Here is a 15199-nt window from a genome sequence, read left to right as displayed (position 1 = left end):
AGAATGACCACCACTAGAGTAAATTGGCTAAGAGAGTAGGTATTTCCTATCCTGATGACAATTAAGAGGCTTAAGTTAATTACTGAGATAAGAATAAATACTTTAAAACAGTTTTTATCAATTAAATCATTAAATTTATGAATTTGTAGCCATTTTGCTGTCTGATTTTATGAAATAACATTAAGCCCCCTGACTTATTGTGATAGTGGGTTGTCCCAAGAATTAAACAAGTCCACTTTAAGGGTTCTTCATTTATTCGGATAAAGGATTTAAACCCTGTAATATAATTCATAGATATCAGCATAAAAAGGATCAATGTTTACATAAGTTTCAGCATAAAAATATACAATCATATTCAAATATATATAATATTCATGAAATACATTAATGCTCAGAGTTCACTAATCAAACTATTTGTAAAGAAGGATAACTCTGATTAAAATGCATCATAATTTCAGTGTCAAGAAGAGTTACTGCCCTTGGACACAATTTACAAAAATATAGAAATATGCTCTACATCTTTATCAATATTTAACTAAATAAAAACATATACTTTCAATGTAACTCCTTTGTAGATTACATTTTATCAAGATACATAAAATAAATATAAAAATATAACTTTGCAACGATCACCTGTTTATGGAACAAGGTTTCATGCACAATCCTGCAGATTACTCTGACAATGGTAGCTAGTCTCTAACTACAAGTATTAAAGATGGCAACAATAACTAACCTTTCACATATATTAGAAATGAGATACTATAGCTTAGATATCAGAACTATGAATTACTGGGATAATTTATAAAATACATTCTTTCATAAATAAGGTATTTTAACCTCAAACAAGTAGAATTAGCCAAATGTACCAATTAATAGAAAATATCATTATCATCTATTAAATTATATATTAAAGTTCAAGAATACCAAAAAATAGAACACTTACTATAAATGACTGCTTCAAATATGTTGATGAAATAAATAAATAAGTGAAATCGTCTCTTGAAGAAATTAGGTCTTACTCCTAGGAATACTAGCCTTGGTCTGTCACAAAGGCTACTCAGTTAAAGCGGGAAAAAATCATAAAAACATACTATTGGCTAAGTAAACCACCTGATCTTGTCCACATGTATGTAAGTGACCATACAGGTGAAATGACTTAGGGCTATAAAATATTAGAAACCACTAGAATAGGTAATTAAGTAATGATTACTTGATAGATGCATAAAAGACAGGGAGTTATAGGGATATTAGTCTGTTTCTAAATATGTACATGTAAAATATGGAATATAGGATGATGATGATGATGTTGAAGATGAAATATGAATAATATGCATGAATGTAATTATCATAAAATGCACCCTATTACACTCTCCCCCCTGCTTGAAAATGATGTCCCATCATTTTGCTGGTTTAAAAGAGTATAAAAGTCTATTTCACAATAACTTTTAAAAGTCCATCCAAAAGTTTATCACGATGGTCTTTCAAAGCTGGTTCTTTAGTTACTTTGAGAAGGAATTCAGCTTTGTCTCTCCAACTTGTTTCTACTACATGTTGATTTACCAGAAATTGGCCTGTGTTCATCCATGTTGGTTTTCTTCTAACTCTTGAAGATCTACGAACTTGAGGTTCTGGTGAATCTTCCAGTTCCTGGGATTCTGCATCTTCCTCCTCATCATTCGTATCCAAATGCTGGATAGCGTCTCGATCAGCCGGCTGTTGTTCTTCATCTTCTTCAGCATCTGCGTCTGCATCTGCATCATGTAAGAAGTCCTCTTCTGCAATATGTGGTTCATGGACAGGTTCCAAAATATCACCTGCATCCAAGTCATCAACATCTTCTCCCAAGATCTTCTCAGCAGCAGTGTGAGGAACATGTATGACGTCATGTGGGAAGTCCATGTCTTCATCACTGTCTGTGTCTGATTTAACAGGCTCAGTTGGAGTTGGCTCTTCTGATTTGTTTTTCAATTTCCTCTTTCTTGGTACTGGCTTTGGTAATATGTCGATTCTTTCTGGTGGTATGAAATTCAAAGGAAGTAATAAATTCCTATGCAAAGTTCGTACTTTTCCTGATTTGTCTTCTCGCTGGACTCTATAAACAGGAATATCAGGATTTGGTTGTGAAAGTACTAGGTACGGTTCACTCTCCCATTTGTCGGCAATTTTGTGTTTTCCAGTGAAAGACACTATCTTGACGAGAATTCTATCTCCTGCTTTGAGTGTTGCCCCTCTTACTTTTCTATCATAAAAATCTTTCTGCTTTATCTGAGATTGTTTTACATTCTGTTGTGCCAAATTGTAGGATGTTTCAAGTCTTTCTTTAAGTTTCTCTATGTAATGAGTCATTGTCTGTTTATCTTCATATGGATTTGTTTTAAAAGCTAAGTCAATAGGTAGTCGGGGTTCTCTGCCGAACATAAGATAGAATGGGGTCTGTCCTGTTGAAGATTGTTTCATACAGTTATAACAGTGAACTATCGGACCAATATGTTTCTTCCAGTCTTTCTTCTGTTCTGGGTGTAGAGTTCCTAACATCTTGATTAAAGTTCGATTGAATCTTTCACAGAGTCCATTTCCCATCGGGTGGTAAGGTGTAGTTCTTGATTTCATCACACCAGTAATTTCACATAGTTCTTTGATAAGGTTACTTTCAAAATTTGCTCCTTGGTCGGTGTGGATTTTCTTTGGTATTCCATAATGGATGATAAAGTTATTAAATAAAACATCAGCTGTTGTTTTTGCGGTTTGATTTCTTGTTGGAATGGCTTGTGCATATCTGGTAAAATGGTCGGTGATGACAAGTACATTTTCGTAACCTCCTTTAGATGTTTCTAGGGTAAGAAAATCTAAGCACAAAAGTTCCAAAGGTTGACAAGTTTCGATGTTTACAAGAGGTGCTTTGTGATTTTCAGGTGATTTTCTCAATATACATCTTTGACATTTTTTAATGTATTCCTCTATGTCAACTGTCATTCTATGCCAGAAGAATCGGTCTTGTATCAATGATGTTGTTTTATCTCTCCCAGGGTGACCCATATCATCATGTAGTGATTTCAGAATTGTTGGTATGTACGATGATGGTAATAGTAGCTGATACTTCTTCTTTTTCTGGACAAGAGATTCTCTGTATATGATTTCATTGATGATTTTCAGCTTCTCAAAATTTCTGTATATTGTCATATGTTCTGGAGATGTTGGCATCTCTTTTCTGAATGGTTTGACTTTACTCCTAATGTATGGAAACCAAAATTTCAAAACTGGATCATTGTATTGGGCTGTAGTGATGTCTATTTCTTCATCAATTTCTGGCTGAATCAAATCTTCTTTTATAGATTCACAATCTATGGCAAGACATTCTGCGTAAGGTGACACATTAATGGCATTGCAAATGGATTGGATTGCTTCTCTTGAGATGTTGCAAGTTTTTTCATGGTTTTGGTTTGTCAGTCCAGGTAAACGGCTTAAGCTATCTGCATCATTGTTAGATTTTCCTGGTCGATAAATAATATCAAAGTTAAATGATGCTAAATTTGCTATCCATCGTTGACTTGTTGCATCAAGATGTGCTGTTGATAGAACATAAGTTAGAGGATTATTGTCTGTATAAACTTTAAAGGTTTGTCCATAGAGATAGTCTTTGAATTTTTCACAAATGCTCCATTTTAAGGCTAGAAATTCCAGTTTATGTACAGGGTAGCGTTTTTCAGATTTGCTTAAACCTCGACTTGCATAAGCTATTACTCTCTTTGTGTTGTCTTGTAGCTGATAGAGAACTGCGCCAAGTCCTAACAAAGAGGCGTCTGTATGAAGTTCAAATGGTTCATTGTAATTTGGAAATCCTAATATTGGTGGTGATGATAAATGTCTTTTGAGTTGTTGAAATGATTTCTCTTGATCTCCTCCCCATTCCCAAGATGGCGGTGCTTTGGAATTCTTTCGGCTCTTCTGTGAAGTGGGTGGCATCAACTGATTTAATGGTTTCGCAATCTTTGTGAAGTCTTTGATGAAACGTCGATAATAACCAACGAATCCAACAAACTGTCTTACTTCATCTGGTTTGGTTGGTCTAGGCCAGTTCACAACTTTTTCAATCTTGTCTGGATCTGGTTCGATTCCATTTTTAGAAACTACGTGACCTACGTATTTCACTTTATCCATGAAAAATTGACATTTTTTAGGTGAAAGTTTTAAATTGTTCTCTCTGATACATTGGAATATGCTTTGCAGTCTTTTAACGTGTTCTTCAAAAGTTTTTGAAAATACTATAAGATCATCAAGGTAGATGAAACAAATGTTCAGATTTAGATCTCCTAGACAGTTTTCCATGAGTCGTTGATAGGTTGCGGGGGCGTTAGCTAAACCAAATGGCATGCGATTATACTCGAAAAATCCCAAAGGTCCTACTGTGAATGCTGTTCTCTGTTTATGATCTTCAAACAATTCAACTTGATGATATCCGCTCTTCATATCGAGTACAGAAAAGTATGAGTTTCCACCAAGAGAGTCTAATATTTCTTCTATTCTAGGAAGTGCATATGCATCTTTAATTGTTCTTGCGTTTAACTGTCTATAATCGACACACATGCGCAGATCACCGTTTTTCTTTCTACACAGTACAACGTTACTAGTCCATGGTGATTCTGATCTTCTTATGATTCCTGCTGTTAATAATTGCTGTAGATGGTCTCGAACTTCTTGGAACATTGATGGCGGAATTCTCCTGTGTCTTTGCTTGAAAGGAACTTCATCATTCATGTTTATCTTGTGTTGTACTCTGTTACTGTGACCAATGTCTGTATCACTAGTCGAGAAAATGTCTTTGTTTTGTTCCAATATTCTGTATCCATATTGCTGTTGATTTTGTGTCAGATTGGTTGATGAAATTTTCACTAAATTCATTACATCTTGATTTTCTGAATCTGTAGAGGTAGTTTGTGGTTGAACATCTTCAATAAGTACAGGATGTAGCTCACACAACAACGCTTTAGGTGGTATCTTGACAGTTCTTGTAGTGATGTTGCTGATGTTGACTTCTACTTCATAGTTGTCTTTGTATTTGTACGACACTAAAGATGGAGAAATGTCAAGGTCATCTGGTATAACAGATCCACTAGTTTTCTGAAGTACTGCACAAACAGGTTGGTATGGTATCTGTCTATCTATGAATCCAGATATTGTCACTTCCTTGTTTGGTGGTATGATTATACTACAAGTCTCTGCTGATTTAACAATGCCTAGAATGTTTCTATTACGGTTAAGTTCTTTCTCTCGTAGAGCGACACATCTAAATGCTAAGTACCATGGTGTTTTCATTTGGGTATTTTGCAGAAATCTTTCGCCATTTTGTTGTTTCACACAGTTCATGATATTCTTAATAAAGTTTGTACCAATTATAGCTGGAACTTTCTTACTGTAATCAGTTGTCGGTACAACTAACATAAGACAGTCCTTCGTATTTGGTGAACTAATATCTTCAGTGCTGACAGTTACTTTGATGTATCCTAAGTATGGCATGTTCTCTCCGTCTGCACATTTGATTTTAATAATATCGTCCAACGAATGGAGTGGAACATCTTGTAGGTAAGAATTGTAAAAGTCAGTGTTGATGGTACACACTGTAGCTCCAGTGTCAAGTAAAGCTGCGGTATCTACACCATTGATGTTAACGTGTATAATATTCTGTTCTCCCATCAGTCCTGGTATTTGTTGTTGTAATTCAGTGAGGCTCTGTATTGGTTGACCGTGGCCTAGCGTCTGCCTCTCGATGCTAGTCCTCTGTAGTTTAACGGTCTGCTGACATGGTCTGTTCTCACTCGACATCCATACTGCACGTGACCTTCCTGTCCACATCTGTAACATATAGGTAGTCCATTAGGTCCCATTGAACTTCGTCCAGGTCTTTGGTGTCTTGCTTGGAAGTAATTTCCTTGTTGACCTCCGAATGAACTTTGTTGTTGTTGTCCAAACTGTTGTTGTTGTATGGGTACTTGTGGACGAGGTGCAACTGGATGCTGAAAGCGTGCTCCATTGTTTCTAGGGAAGAAGTTTCTATGATATGGAGGCTGAGGTTGCTGTAAACGATCATCTTTCAGTTGTTGCACATCAGCTGTTAATTTGAGTAGCATCCCTTTGATGTCATCCATACCGGAAGCTTCATTTTCTTCGTGAGTTACACTCATAACGGTTGGTCCAGTTTTCTTTCCTTTGTTTACTTTTCTTCTCTCATGGTCCTGTTCAATTGCTCTTAGTTCTGATCTAAGTTCATCAAATGACAGAATTTTATCATGGATGTATCCAGATATATCCTTCAAGTCAGATCGAAGTCCATCCCAGAATGCATGACGTAACATATTGTCAACTTGAGAATGTCGAACTTCACCATGCATCACAGCTTTATTTATGATCTGTTCAAGTCTACATCCCCAGTCAGAAACACTTTCATTTTCCTCTTGTTGAGCACTATAGAATTGTCCAAGTATTCTTTGACAACTGTCAATAGTATCGTAGATGGAGTTCATTTTCTGAATGATGCTATCTATTGTTGCTCCTGGTCCGAGTCTCATGAGGATGTTGGCTGCTTCTCCTTTCACTGATCTCCGGATGGCTTGTAGAATCTGATCATGTCTGTATACTTTCTCGTTGAGTAAACATTGGATTTCGTAGCGCCATAGTTCGTAACTTGTTTCTCCTCTCGGCGATCCAGAAAATGTTGAAATCCTAGGAAAGTTCATATACTGTTTGGTTGTCTCATCTGTTTGTTCAGTTTTTATTTTCGCTGTTGCTCCAAGTTGCGACTTCTCCTCCAGCCATTTCTTGAGATCGTCTGGTGTATCGCATTTTGGTTTTAATTTCAAAGCTTCAAATGCTTCAATGATTTTCTTTCCTTCCTCCTCAGAAATTTTGTCTCCCATGCTGAATTTTCAGTTGGTACACAATTCACAATATTTAAATGCAAATCACAAATATCTGCTTTTTCACTAAATTTCACAGTTATATCACTTGAATTTCAGCGTCTCCTTGAAAATCACAGCATAGTGTTCACAGTTCACTCAAATGAATGATTCAAGTAAATGTTAATAGTCATATAGTATTCATTTGAAGATTATCTGCCCTTGATGCATGTGCTTTACATGCATAACATGAGTGGATGAAAGGGAGAATGAATGGGTGAGTGTGTAAATGAAAAATGTTGACCTAATGATCAAAATGTTTGAAAAAATAATTAATCAGGTTTAAACCAAAGAAAAAAACTGATGTAGGACTCAAATGTAAAATGTATATCTAAATTCAAAATGCAACTGTCAAAAATGAATGCAGTCAGAGTCAGAAAAAAAAATTTTAAATGTCAAAAATAAATTGTCAATGGAAAAAAAATGGAAAAATTTATCAAATTAATGAAAAATGTCTTACTTTTAGATTGCTACATTAAGGCTAATTCAAAAAATTTAATCACAAATTGATTTCAAAAAAATTTTCAAAAATGAATAATGAATTGCTCTGTATAAAGGGCAATAACTCTACATAACAAAATAAATTGCAAGTATTTATAGCAATGAAAAATGAATGATGATTTTAAAACTGATGATGATTGGCAGAATTCAAATATTGAAAATAAATACTATCTACATAGAAACATGAAATACCAGAAGTCTATATTTGATAATAATCAAATAGATCTAGAGATCAATCAATGCTCAATGCAATGTCAATAAAGTTACTACAGACACCCAGACAGACAGTTAAACAGTCATCAAAGCAAGAATCACTTTCTTAATGTTCTAGTCACTCAATTGATCAAAAAGGCTGCACTGTCTGCTGTCTGTTATCTCAAGGTGTTGAATGGCTCGATCCGGAGTCTGGAATCTGGAACAGGTCAGGATTCAAGAGTCACAAAACATGAGTCCAGTATTCAATCTGTATAGACCTCGGCTTTCCACCATAAGAATCTGTAGACATCAGTCAGCTTCATGTGTGGTCCCCATCTCCTTGGTATCCGAATGCAACGTGGGCGCCAAATGTGATAGTGGGTTGTCCCAAGAATTAAACAAGTCCACTTTAAGGGTTCTTCATTTATTCGGATAAAGGATTTAAACCCTGTAATATAATTCATAGATATCAGCATAAAAAGGATCAATGTTTACATAAGTTTCAGCATAAAAATATACAATCATATTCAAATATATATAATATTCATGAAATACATTAATGCTCAGAGTTCACTAATCAAACTATTTGTAAAGAAGGATAACTCTGATTAAAATGCATCATAATTTCAGTGTCAAGAAGAGTTACTGCCCTTGGACACAATTTACAAAAATATAGAAATATGCTCTACATCTTTATCAATATTTAACTAAATAAAAACATATACTTTCAATGTAACTCCTTTGTAGATTACATTTTATCAAGATACATAAAATAAATATAAAAATATAACTTTGCAACGATCACCTGTTTATGGAACAAGGTTTCATGCACAATCCTGCAGATTACTCTGACAATGGTAGCTAGTCTCTGACTACAAGTATTAAAGATGGCAACAATAACTAACCTTTCACATATATTAGAAATGAGATACTATAGCTTAGATATCAGAACTATGAATTACTGGGATAATTTATAAAATACATTCTTTCATAAATAAGGTATTTTAACCTCAAACAAGTAGAATTAGCCAAATGTACCAATTAATAGAAAATATCATTATCATCTATTAAATTATATATTAAAGTTCAAGAATACCAAAAAATAGAACACTTACTATAAATGACTGCTTCAAATATGTTGATGAAATAAATAAATAAGTGAAATCGTCTCTTGAAGAAATTAGGTCTTACTCCTAGGAATACTAGCCTTGGTCTGTCACAAAGGCTACTCAGTTAAAGCGGGAAAAAATCATAAAAACATACTATTGGCTAAGTAAACCACCTGATCTTGTCCACATGTATGTAAGTGACCATACAGGTGAAATGACTTAGGGCTATAAAATATTAGAAACCACTAGAATAGGTAATTAAGTAATGATTACTTGATAGATGCATAAAAGACAGGGAGTTATAGGGATATTAGTCTGTTTCTAAATATGTACATGTAAAATATGGAATATAGGATGATGATGATGATGTTGAAGATGAAATATGAATAATATGCATGAATGTAATTATCATAAAATGCACCCTATTACACTCTCCCCCCTGCTTGAAAATGATGTCCCATCATTTTGCTGGTTTAAAAGAGTATAAAAGTCTATTTCACAATAACTTTTAAAAGTCCATCCAAAAGTTTATCACGATGGTCTTTCAAAGCTGGTTCTTTAGTTACTTTGAGAAGGAATTCAGCTTTGTCTCTCCAACTTGTTTCTACTACATGTTGATTTACCAGAAATTGGCCTGTGTTCATCCATGTTGGTTTTCTTCTAACTCTTGAAGATCTACGAACTTGAGGTTCTGGTGAATCTTCCAGTTCCTGGGATTCTGCATCTTCCTCCTCATCATTCGTATCCAAATGCTGGATAGCGTCTCGATCAGCCGGCTGTTGTTCTTCATCTTCTTCAGCATCTGCGTCTGCATCTGCATCATGTAAGAAGTCCTCTTCTGCAATATGTGGTTCATGGACAGGTTCCAAAATATCACCTGCATCCAAGTCATCAACATCTTCTCCCAAGATCTTCTCAGCAGCAGTGTGAGGAACATGTATGACGTCATGTGGGAAGTCCATGTCTTCATCACTGTCTGTGTCTGATTTAACAGGCTCAGTTGGAGTTGGCTCTTCTGATTTGTTTTTCAATTTCCTCTTTCTTGGTACTGGCTTTGGTAATATGTCGATTCTTTCTGGTGGTATGAAATTCAAAGGAAGTAATAAATTCCTATGCAAAGTTCGTACTTTTCCTGATTTGTCTTCTCGCTGGACTCTATAAACAGGAATATCAGGATTTGGTTGTGAAAGTACTAGGTACGGTTCACTCTCCCATTTGTCGGCAATTTTGTGTTTTCCAGTGAAAGACACTATCTTGACGAGAATTCTATCTCCTGCTTTGAGTGTTGCCCCTCTTACTTTTCTATCATAAAAATCTTTCTGCTTTATCTGAGATTGTTTTACATTCTGTTGTGCCAAATTGTAGGATGTTTCAAGTCTTTCTTTAAGTTTCTCTATGTAATCTCTATTTTTTATTTTCTTATTTAAGGAGGTTGAACAACAGTTGACCTCTAAAATATTAGGTAAAGATGCTTTATTTATGGAGAGCCCTGTGAATCTGTGTTAAATAGAGGAAAGTGGAAATGGTGGGTTCATTTAAATGGCCATATTTTTCTTAAACCTCAATGGAATTGGCAAAATGTGGTGTACTTTTTTTCAGAATAGCATAAGCTTTCTAATTTTAAGACAAGATGACTTTTCAGAGAATGTTAGTGTATGTTAAAGGTAGCAAGGGACAGTTTCGAATAAAGTACCCGTCAATATTTTTGTAAAATTGAGAGTTGCTGTACTTGAAGGCTTATGAGTGTTGCTAAAATTCATGAAATGATTTTTAATGATTATCATTAGTTAGAGGGGTGTCTCTTGTTGAAATTGATATGCAATATGTAGGCCCCTTATGTTAGGTACATGAGAATCAGAAGTAAAATGTGAAACCTGCGGCTATGACTGTTGTGCTGACTTTACACAGTGAAATTGCAAGTTACAGACGGGAGGTAAAATAACACGAAAAGTAGGTGGATGGGACATTGTAAACTATACACCGGTAAGTTTCTGACATGTGATAGTGCACCATGCACGCGGTACGGAAGGTCAACCCTCTGCAGGGAATTAGCTGGGGGAGGTCTAAAAAGCTGAAAAATCATGAAAAATTAGCAAAATATGAAAGGGTCAAAATCTCATAAAAACCAGTATGTAGAGAATTTTACAGGTTTTGACTAGTAATTTTCTTCAGAAATTGGTGATTGGTCTTATAAAGTGTGAATTAAAGGTATTTGTGCTGAATGGGAACTGAGGAAATTCTAGTTACAGAGTTCCGAAGACATGCATCCCTTGGCTACAATGAACCGTATCAAAAAAACTGTCCCCTGCCACCTTCAAGACTACATGGTATTTTCATATTTCTCCTTTAAGTGTAATTTTGAGTGGATTTTGTACCATTAGTAATACATTTTGTGAAAATGGATGATTTTCTTTGCTATAGATGTCATTACATGATTTATTCGCTAAAATATTCAAGGGGGGTAACTCCCTCTTAAATGTGTAGAATGACCACCACTAGAGTAAATTGGCTAAGAGAGTAGGTATTTCCTATCCTGATGACAATTAAGAGGCTTAAGTTAATTACTGAGATAAGAATAAATACTTTAAAACAGTTTTTATCAATTAAATCATTAAATTTATGAATTTGTAGCCATTTTGCTGTCTGATTTTATGAAATAACATTAAGCCCCCTGACTTATATCACCCAATATTTTTAAAACAGCATATTTTTATTTCAAATGAACTTTACATGTAGACAAATGCAGTTATCAAAGTATACAATATGTCAAAAAACTCAAGTTTTTGCTCCTTCCTATCAAAAAATGGTATTTTTGATGTATTTACAGAATTGAAAAAGCCACCCCCTCTTTCCAGTAGACTCCATTACCATTACATGTAGGATATGTAAATGTACATTTGACCTTGAAATAACATCTGCTATGATAATTACTCTTGAAATGAACAAAAAACAACATATTTTCACCCTTTTATTGTATAAATGCATCAAAAATGTAGAAAAACATGAAAAATTTGAACATTTTTCATGGAATTCTCATCCGTCCCCAGGTACCCGGGTGTGTTTGAATTTCATTTTAATTAAACGCACACATCACACTTGTAGGTCTTACTAATTTAGCAAAGTTAAAGGTGACTAGAAACCAGAATATATAAGATATCCACTAAATATGATTATAGGCTTAGTTTTTCATGAAAACAAGAAATCACATGTAGGGCAACATGACTTTTTGTGAATAAAAATGCTACAAATCATCCATTTACCAAAAAAAAGATCAATTTTAAATATCAGTGATGGTTGTTTTCAAATATGTGTAAGAAATGACTCAAGGAAACTGCCACAAGTTTCATAATATTAGGTTAAAGTGTTCAAACCAATACTTCTTGTGAAAATCAAAAGATAGGGGGAGGGTATACATGTAAGGGTATTTCTAAGTGATGTGATGCTTTTATCATGATAATATCAAGCAGATGTATGTAGTATTGAATAAGGTTTCTTATTTAAGGAGGTTGAACAACAGTTGACCTCTAAAATATTAGGTAAAGATGCTTTATTTATGGAGAGCCCTGTGAATCTGTGTTAAATAGAGGAAAGTGGAAATGGTGGGTTCATTTAAATGGCCATATTTTTCTTAAACCTCAATGGAATTGGCAAAATGTGGTGTACTTTTTTTCAGAATAGCATAAGCTTTCTAATTTTAAGACAAGATGACTTTTCAGAGAATGTTAGTGTATGTTAAAGGTAGCAAGGGACAGTTTCGAATAAAGTACCCGTCAATATTTTTGTAAAATTGAGAGTTGCTGTACTTGAAGGCTTATGAGTGTTGCTAAAATTCATGAAATGATTTTTAATGATTATCATTAGTTAGAGGGGTGTCTCTTGTTGAAATTGATATGCAATATGTAGGCCCCTTATGTTAGGTACATGAGAATCAGAAGTAAAATGTGAAACCTGCGGCTATGACTGTTGTGCTGACTTTACACAGTGAAATTGCAAGTTACAGACGGGAGGTAAAATAACACGAAAAGTAGGTGGATGGGACATTGTAAACTATACACCGGTAAGTTTCTGACATGTGATAGTGCACCATGCACGCGGTACGGAAGGTCAACCCTCTGCAGGGAATTAGCTGGGGGAGGTCTAAAAAGCTGAAAAATCATGAAAAATTAGCAAAATATGAAAGGGTCAAAATCTCATAAAAACCAGTATGTAGAGAATTTTACAGGTTTTGACTAGTAATTTTCTTCAGAAATTGGTGATTGGTCTTATAAAGTGTGAATTAAAGGTATTTGTGCTGAATGGGAACTGAGGAAATTCTAGTTACAGAGTTCCGAAGACATGCATCCCTTGGCTACAATGAACCGTATCAAAAAAACTGTCCCCTGCCACCTTCAAGACTACATGGTATTTTCATATTTCTCCTTTAAGTGTAATTTTGAGTGGATTTTGTACCATTAGTAATACATTTTGTGAAAATGGATGATTTTCTTTGCTATAGATGTCATTACATGATTTATTCGCTAAAATATTCAAGGGGGGTAACTCCCTCTTAAATGTGTAGAATGACCACCACTAGAGTAAATTGGCTAAGAGAGTAGGTATTTCCTATCCTGATGACAATTAAGAGGCTTAAGTTAATTACTGAGATAAGAATAAATACTTTAAAACAGTTTTTATCAATTAAATCATTAAATTTATGAATTTGTAGCCATTTTGCTGTCTGATTTTATGAAATAACATTAAGCCCCCTGACTTATATCACCCAATATTTTTAAAACAGCATATTTTTATTTCAAATGAACTTTACATGTAGACAAATGCAGTTATCAAAGTATACAATATGTCAAAAAACTCAAGTTTTTGCTCCTTCCTATCAAAAAATGGTATTTTTGATGTATTTACAGAATTGAAAAAGCCACCCCCTCTTTCCAGTAGACTCCATTACCATTACATGTAGGATATGTAAATGTACATTTGACCTTGAAATAACATCTGCTATGATAATTACTCTTGAAATGAACAAAAAACAACATATTTTCACCCTTTTATTGTATAAATGCATCAAAAATGTAGAAAAACATGAAAAATTTGAACATTTTTCATGGAATTCTCATCCGTCCCCAGGTACCCGGGTGTGTTTGAATTTCATTTTAATTAAACGCACACATCACACTTGTAGGTCTTACTAATTTAGCAAAGTTAAAGGTGACTAGAAACCAGAATATATAAGATATCCACTAAATATGATTATAGGCTTAGTTTTTCATGAAAACAAGAAATCACATGTAGGGCAACATGACTTTTTGTGAATAAAAATGCTACAAATCATCCATTTACCAAAAAAAAGATCAATTTTAAATATCAGTGATGGTTGTTTTCAAATATGTGTAAGAAATGACTCAAGGAAACTGCCACAAGTTTCATAATATTAGGTTAAAGTGTTCAAACCAATACTTCTTGTGAAAATCAAAAGATAGGGGGAGGGTATACATGTAAGGGTATTTCTAAGTGATGTGATGCTTTTATCATGATAATATCAAGCAGATGTATGTAGTATTGAATAAGGTTTCTTATTTAAGGAGGTTGAACAACAGTTGACCTCTAAAATATTAGGTAAAGATGCTTTATTTATGGAGAGCCCTGTGAATCTGTGTTAAATAGAGGAAAGTGGAAATGGTGGGTTCATTTAAATGGCCATATTTTTCTTAAACCTCAATGGAATTGGCAAAATGTGGTGTACTTTTTTTCAGAATAGCATAAGCTTTCTAATTTTAAGACAAGATGACTTTTCAGAGAATGTTAGTGTATGTTAAAGACTACATGGTATTTTCATATTTCTCCTTTAAGTGTAATTTTGAGTGGATTTTGTACCATTAGTAATACATTTTGTGAAAATGGATGATTTTCTTTGCTATAGATGTCATTACATGATTTATTCGCTAAAATATTCAAGGGGGGTAACTCCCTCTTAAATGTGTAGAATGACCACCACTAGAGTAAATTGGCTAAGAGAGTAGGTATTTCCTATCCTGATGACAATTAAGAGGCTTAAGTTAATTACTGAGATAAGAATAAATACTTTAAAACAGTTTTTATCAATTAAATCATTAAATTTATGAATTTGTAGCCATTTTGCTGTCTGATTTTATGAAATAACATTAAGCCCCCTGACTTATATCACCCAATATTTTTAAAACAGCATATTTTTATTTCAAATGAACTTTACATGTAGACAAATGCAGTTATCAAAGTATACAATATGTCAAAAAACTCAAGTTTTTGCTCCTTCCTATCAAAAAATGGTATTTTTGATGTATTTACAGAATTGAAAAAGCCACCCCCTCTTTCCAGTAGACTCCATTACCATTACATGTAGGATATGTAAATGTACATTTGACCTTGAAATAACATCTGCTATGATAATTACTCTTGAAATGAACAAAAAAC

The 15199-nt window shown here is 34.1% G+C and overlaps 1 long non-coding RNA gene across 1 annotated transcript; it reads right to left on the bottom strand.

Annotated features, from left to right (window-relative positions):
• Positions 1-8054: 8054 nt before the first annotated feature.
• LOC128159894 (uncharacterized) lies at positions 8055-8516 on the bottom strand. The gene is made up of 2 exons (XR_008240207.1): positions 8452-8516; positions 8055-8094 (listed from the first exon to the last, which is right to left on the bottom strand). It is a non-coding gene; the product is annotated as an uncharacterized LOC128159894 (long non-coding RNA).
• Positions 8517-15199: the final 6683 nt, after the last annotated feature.

Source organism: Crassostrea angulata, chromosome 8 (genome assembly GCF_025612915.1).
Source record: "Crassostrea angulata isolate pt1a10 chromosome 8, ASM2561291v2, whole genome shotgun sequence".
In the NCBI taxonomy this organism is placed as follows: domain Eukaryota; kingdom Metazoa; phylum Mollusca; class Bivalvia; order Ostreida; family Ostreidae; genus Magallana; species Magallana angulata.
Note: the sequence above shows the minus strand (reverse complement) of the source record. Positions and strands in the feature narration are given on the sequence as shown.